The sequence below is a fragment of the Morone saxatilis genome, unplaced genomic scaffold (assembly GCF_004916995.1).
Source record: "Morone saxatilis isolate NCDOM2014 unplaced genomic scaffold, NCSU_SB_2.0 Contig7, whole genome shotgun sequence".
Classification (NCBI taxonomy): domain Eukaryota; kingdom Metazoa; phylum Chordata; class Actinopteri; family Moronidae; genus Morone; species Morone saxatilis.
The window spans coordinates 12,816,977-12,824,580 of record NW_023340246.1 but is presented as its reverse complement, the minus strand read 5'-3'; the positions used below and the strand labels follow the sequence as shown (position 1 = coordinate 12,824,580).

Below are 7,604 nucleotides of genomic sequence, written 5' to 3'. Positions count from 1 at the left end.
AGTAAAATTGCATGTATGTTCTGTAGGCGGAGAGAAGGATTGTGTGCTTGTTTTAAAACTTTGATATATGCCAGGGCAATAATGTGTGGGACAAAACTCTATTAAAAGGTTTTGTTTTATCCAGTGAACATTTTTGTCTAAAGTAATGATTAAAAGTGGAACACACACTGTAAAACATCTGGTTCGACCTAAAAACAGAAGTTTCCCTGCTGCCTTTAAAACATGAGTTACCTGAACTAAAGTTGAATTTTTTTACTTCAAAGTTGTCACATGACTTATAAATAGTAACTTTCATCATCACATTGTTTTCATTCAGGAAAATCATCCGTGACTTTGATATGTTTTTTGCAGTGGGGGTCTCTAGAGAATTTTAAAACACAAACAACACATGTCTTGTATTTGAATGTTTGTTCAAATCATTATTTAAAGTCAAAATACTTCAAGTCATAAAGAACTCTGAAGTGGTCTAAAAATAAAAGGGGAAAAAAAAGAAGAAATTTTAAGCTGCATTACAATAATAAAACTTACATATTTACATTGATGTAATGACAAAGATTTGTTTATTACACTAAATTCCCGAATTATGCTTCAACAGTGAATGAAACATCAGTGTGATCATTCCTTGCCATAATGGTATACATTAATATTGACTCATATTAAAGAACACAAAATAAGACATTGACACATAGCATCAACAAACAGGCTTTTGAAAACCAAAGTATGAGGCATAAGGAGGCAATCTATTAAATATTAGTCTATGAAATTTCAAAAATTCCCATTACAGTTTTCTCGAGCTCAAGATGAAGATTTCTCTGGCCAACAGTACAAAAGCCACATATATTCAATTTAAACTTGTTTAAACCAGAGAAAAGGAGTCCCCAAGAAGTTTCAAAACGCAAAAGTTTGTTCTGAACTGCTGTGGAAACATGGTGGTTAAACATGGCTCCATGGAAGACCTGCTCCTTTTGTAGATAAAAACTAAAATAAATAACCATTCTTATTTTCAGGTGATTATACACTGACGAAAATATATTTTTTATTCTATTTTGTAATAGATATTTATATATACATACATATTTTTTTATTCCAGTAGCTCATCCCAACTGTTAAACACTGGACCTTTTTTAAAGTCTGTGTGAATTAAGTTAAACCAGAAATAGGCTGTGGTCAATTCCTCTGCGTAGTCAGTTCGCATCGGACGGACACTAACATGTAAACTGACTTGATTTGAGTTGAAGTTTATATGCTTTCTGTGGATTTCACTGGAGGACACAGTCACATGGGTGTGTACTTGAAGAGAGTGCGTCCTTGACACTGGATTTGGCACTCAGGCTAGGAACCGCTCTGCAGGTTTGTTTTAATGCTGCAGATCTGTAATTTCATCATTAATGGTCTGTCACTTCATGCAGGTGCAGATTCTTTTGTCACTGCCATTTTTAAACTCCGCTAATCATTAGTTCACTGGTTGTAATAGGTGTATGATAGCCCCTGATGCCTTTTGTTGAGCCTGGTTTGAAGACACAGACTGAAGCTAAAACCAGGAAAAAAACTGGAGAGCACATGTTGAGATTCAAAGAGTGCTATTGTACTTGAGGATGGTAGATGATTTTTTTTTCTTCTTTTCTTTCTGCTTGCACTGCCGCTTTATATGTCATTGCGAATTTGTGGTGAATGTTGGTGGTGTGTGTGTTGAGTAGAGGGACAATTAGACTTTTATAACACAATAAAAGTATATGGGGGTTGATTGTTAGGGGGTATGGGTCCGGAGACGCCAAAATCCAGCCGGTACATTTTAAACCATTCCACAGGATAGTTTCTGCTTTCACTTTCTTTCGACTGCTATCTAAATTTACAGAGTGGGGGACCCAATTTAATTCAAGTCCCTATGCCTGTTCTCTCCTTCCTCTCTCCTCATCGTGCCTCTCTTCTTTGTCCTGTCTAATCTCTCTTCCATCTCCCCATGGGCTAATCTCTCGTCGGGGTAACTCCAGCGGCACGATTCTCATCCCTGGGCCATTACAGCGTCCGACCCCTCTATCTCCAGCAGTGGCCTAATAGGAACCCACCATCTGTGGTTGTTGTTGTGGTGCGGTGTGTGTGTGTGTGATGCATTCATGCTGAGTAGTTTTACAGTATGTGGTTGCTGGAAAAGAAATGTGTCATCTCTTTGTTGTTTGATTGTTTGATCAGTCATTGCCGAATTAATTGTGAATTTTAGACATTATTACTGTAAACAAACCAGATCGTAATTAAGATGGTTGTTAGTCTTCCACTTAGTTTCCAACTGCTGTTACTGGTATTGTTGGTGCTGGTGTTTTTTAAAAATAAGACCACATTTCCTCAATCCTGCAACTTCCTGTTGGAAAGACATTGTTCTGACTTGTTTCCCCTCTCTGTAATCACTCTTGATGAGTTACTTCTTTTTCTCATTATTCTCAATAGATAGACCTTCTTGGAAGTGAATTTTATTATCAGCTTTTCACGTAACCCCCCATCTGCTCTTATCAGAAGTTTCTGAAATCTGGTGCTCTCATTTAAACTGGAAGGACAGCGCACTTTTCCTGTTTGTGCTGTAAAGTATTCTCACACTACGTCCATTTTGAGTTGGCCAAATTTGATCATTTTCTTTCCTCAGCTTTGGCCATGCACACTAGGCTTGGGTTTTTTCACTGCACGTCCCCATAACTTCAAAGTTTTCTTCCTCACATGTTGGGTCTTCTTCGCTGACATGTTAACAGTAGCCTCTGGTAAACTCACATCCAGAGTCACCTGGTTTTGTTCAGATTTGGAGAGAAGTGCTCCAGCAACAACCAACTGTTGACGGGCAGTAAATCTCTCAATTTATGGGGGTGAAGCAAGATTCAGTAGCTTTTGAATGAGTTATGGGAATTGTCAAGTTTTTGCAGATGATTGCCCTCTAGCTTTTCAGAACCCCAAACCATATATTTTTCTATACTTTTATATTTCTAAATTCTTAACCAAACATTTATTAGAACAGCTACTTCTTAAATGTCAACAAAAGAAGGATTAGAATATCTCATAAATGAAGGCACCTGGCTTCACTAGTTATTCTAGCTCCAATGCCAAGTATAACGCACAGTTAAGCACTGTGCAGCAGTATTATATAGTAAAATATAGACTTCAGTGGCATCGATTCAGTATTTAATAACTTGGATTTGGTTCAGAGATGGGACAGTCCTACTGTACATCAGTGTTGATAGCCTACGTTTACCCATGCAATTACTCCACAATTTACCTGTAAAAGGTTCATTGACAGGAAAAATGCTCTGTCTCATACATTATTCAATAAGCACACTTTACAAAGCAGCCAGCCACAAGAAGTGCGTCTCCGCCTCAGTCACGACAAGTGATTTATTACACACACACACCTCACACTAGTTTTGCTTGCACCAGGGAAAAGTGAGCGGGGTGCGGCTGGCTTGGCCTCAAGGAGGAATGATGGCGTGTAAAACACTCGCACACTTTGTGTCAAGAAGTAATTACACCCGGAGACTGTCTGCAGGGCCGGCTGAGCATCTTTCGTGACAGGCCTCACCAGTGGGGATGTCAACGCTTTACTAATGGCCTACAGCGAGAGAATGGATAAGTGGTATCAATTTTGTTTTTAGGTCTTAGTGTATGAATCCATGCATTATGAGCCTGCAGTGTCGGCTTGTGGACAGTTCAAACCGAATATGGATGGACTAAATTCAAATTCTCGTTGACTAAAATTCAATGAGGAGAAAAGAGTATAAAGCACTTGTACATTAGCAACGTCATCAACATGCCCAGTTGCTTGCTGTGAATTCTCCAGACAATTACCTGCTCTATTCACACAGGGGCTCAATCTGACATTACCCATTAGTCTATTAAAGTCTGTTTAAAGATCCAGTGTGTCACATTTAGAATGATCTGTGGCAGAAATGTAATATAATATTCATAGGTATGTTTTCATTAGTGTATAAGCACCTGAATATAGGAATTATTGTGTTTTTGTTACTTTAGAATGAGCCGTTTTTATCTACAGATGCCGCGGGGTCGGCCTTTCGATTGGAGCTCTATGTGTTGAACCACAAGTTTCTACAGTAGCCCAGAACAGCGGACAAACAAACCTGCTCTAGATGGGGGCCTTTAGTATGTTACTAACCAAGTTCACGCGGCCATCATATTTCTTGCGTACAGTACAGATAGTATCTCACACAGACAGTGTGCCAGTGGTGTTCAGGTTAATTGCAAGCTTGAAACTACGCTAGGTTGCCATCTAAATGGCCTACACATGGTCCTGGTTGAATGCCAGTCCAACATTTGGAGCTCTGGTTCTTGGATGAGCTGTGCATCCAGTTAATGTCCAGAAAGTTCTGGGGTTGCGATTGGAAAGGCCTCGTCAAACCAGTGAATGTTCTTACCTTTGTGATGAGTCACGGTTGATGCAATTGAGATCACAGTTGGTCTGGTGCAATCTGCAATTGTTTGCGGAACATTATCTGGAGCTTGTTTGTAGCACACTGGATAGTAAGTAGAAAAGTCATGTTGAATGCGTCCATTAGTTCCGATGCAGCATTACAATCTGAATATGTATCGGTTTATCTTACACCAGAATTATTTGATGTTGAGATGGAATTTTATTAATCTATTAACTAATAGAAAGCAATACATGAGGGTTAGGGTGGAAAGATTTCAGAACGCATTGTATTGAAGGGAGAAGTGCTTCGTACAGGTAGTGTGAAGAACCTGACCACTTCGCGAAGCGCTTGCATAATCTAACATTGGTTAGAACAATATAGTAACAAGACAGGATGGTTGGTGAGGAACAGTCACTGAACCTTTTATATGTTTATTCAATATCAACAATTCATCTCATTTCAGCTAAAGTGGAATTTGCTACATTTGTAAATACGTGGGATATAAATGATGGCTATTTAGGTTCCAGTCAGTAGTTTGGATTTTCTTGGCTCAGTATTTAAATTTAAGTACAGTAAGCCTCCATCATATATCTGACACAATAGCTGTTACAGCAGTAGCGTAACCAAACCTACAGAAACGTAGGCTTCATGCTCTCATTTCACACCACAACATGGTAGTTAATGATGCATGAATGGCATTATGCTAGCTTGGCTTCACATTGAGGCCCTGTGGCCGTGACCTGTTGGGTCACGCACCAGTCGTTTGACCGTTTTGTTGAGATGAATTTGAGGACTTTATTGTAGATTAGGAGCCGGGCTGAAAGTGTTTTCTATGGATGAATGATGAAGTAAAGGTTTTCATGATAAATTAGGCAAAGCAGCATTGTGGCGGATTCTTCAGTATTATGCTATTATCACCTGTTGAATAGAGGTATTAGTTATCATATGACAACATGAGGTTAGCCTGATGTAGATAGAAGGAGCTGATCATGTGTCTGCCTTACCGGATATATCAGAGGTTAACACCAAGTATGCGATAGAAGAGTTTATTAAGTTTTTGAGGTGTGTGAGTTTTTTAGAATCCAAAATACTTGTTGTTGTTCCCTTTTTAGATAGAAATATTAAAGTAGCACATCCCAGATCAGTACAGTTCAGTACATCTCTAGCATAGTGACACATCCTAACTCAAATCCTGTTGCCACAACAGTAGTTTTATCATGTCGGATTCAGTGCAATTAGCTTGCCATTTCACCTCCTCCCATTTCTTGGGTGGTACTGAAACTGCACCGCCACACTCGCACACAAGAAGGCACATCTATTGTAGCTGAAATAAGCCTGTTCTACTAAAGCTGTCAACCCTTGTGCTTGTGGGTGGAGAGGAGGTGTAGCCTAAATTTGAATCAAGGCCAGATTTCCTCGGGCATAGAAAATGTAGGCCAACTTTACCATATTTCTTCAGCAATGTAATGTGGAGAGAGGAATATATGCTTAGCTTATGTTTCAGTTTAATTCACATATATTTGCTGATTTGCAGTTTGTAGCAAATGTTACTTAAACAGGAGGAATTTGTCGGGGACTGTTTTCAGCTGCTTTACTGTGTACTCTTCTAAACACACATTGGTTAAATATCTGCAAATTATTAGAGCTGGGCGATAAATTGGTTCAATTGATCAATTTATGTTTTACAATAATGCGAAAAGCGGCTGCATCATGAAGTCGAGCTTTAAAATACAAATGTTATAATGCGGAGATATACAGCTACTAAGGACTCAGTAAAACAAGCCCCAATCCATGATCCAATGACTTCAGACATGTTTTTGCATTTTTGTACTGCAGTTTCTAATTACTAGTAGGCCGACACAAGGATACCGATGCAGTAGGCCAATATCGTTCCATATCTCAGCCTGGCCGATTTATCAGTCTAGCTCTAGGTGAAATACACGGGCCACGTTGAACTGCCATGTCTACAGCCAGCCCAGAACGGACAAACACTGGCTCTAGATAAGGGTGGTTTTGCGTTCTTTTCGTGGCCGCCGCAGTTTCTCCTTTTGTGCTTGAAAAGGGAGGGTGAGGCGAGAGGGTTGCGTTTTGCAATCTCTTGTCAGCTCTTTGTGCAGACTGAGCCACAGCTGCACTTATTCATCAGTGGATGAGAAGTATTTGTTGACTTCTCGTGAAATTAAGTGATTAAGTCCAAATCATTTTAATGTCCCATCATCCGGTGTGGCACCCTGAACTGCAAATACCTTTCCTCGCTTCACCTGGCATGAATGAAAATAACCTCGAAATGAACTAGGCGGGTTAAGGAGGGTTGCCTTATTGTCTCTTTATGCTTACTGAAAAGTGATGAAACAACAATCAGACAATGTGCGTGTCACTGCCCACATATTTAAGATCTCTGTATGCCAGAATATTTCTGATTATCTCTTCTGTTCTGGTTGCACACCTGCCTTGCCAGTTTGTTTGTCATTACGCTGCTGGAAAGTTACTGAAGGAGTGTTCAGCTGCACATCCTGTTGATGTGACCAAAGGCCATATAAACACTTAGTAACTTCTGTCACTTAATTTGATTAACTACAGGACATGTTTTAGTGTTTCGTCATCAGGAATCTCTCCCTGCAACTGCACTTTGTTCTATATATACATATGTATAAACTCCATAACAGTGTGGACTATTTCCTTTTCTGACAGAGGATGCATAAGAAAGTCACTGTGTTAGAATCCAAAAATCCTCCACAGTTCCTAGGTTTGTTTTTTGACATTTTGTCCTAATCGGCATATGTTTGCTCTAAATTGTGTATGGAATTTGGCAAGTTACCGTATCTGCCACGGTGATATCAACTGTATATTTCATAGGGAAAACACACATTGCTATAACTTATGAAAGATTTTGGCTACTCTTCAAAATATTATTCAAGTATTTATTATAACCGTTTGCATTTTTCTTTCACTTGCTTTTTTCTGAACTAGTTGCAGATAGCAACTCATTCGCATCACCCCCCCTTCCAAGCACTACTAGCTACGGTGGCTGTAAAAAGCGTGAAAAACATAAATGCCCCTAATGCCCCTTATCTTAGAGCCATGTGTTTGATTGTCCGTCTTCCAACACCACATGGCGGCACTCACCATGGAAGGCAGTTATCCTTGTAGGATAAATGTTATTCTCATTCTAGGTTAAGGGAAAACAAAACAACATTCCCC

General features: G+C 39.4%; 1 protein-coding gene across 1 annotated transcript in view; it reads left to right on the top strand.

The window, feature by feature from the left end:
- Nucleotides 1-7,604, top strand: part of nudt14 (nudix (nucleoside diphosphate linked moiety X)-type motif 14) — a 19,988-nt gene that overhangs the window by 3,439 nt on the left and 8,945 nt on the right. The window lies entirely within an intron of this gene.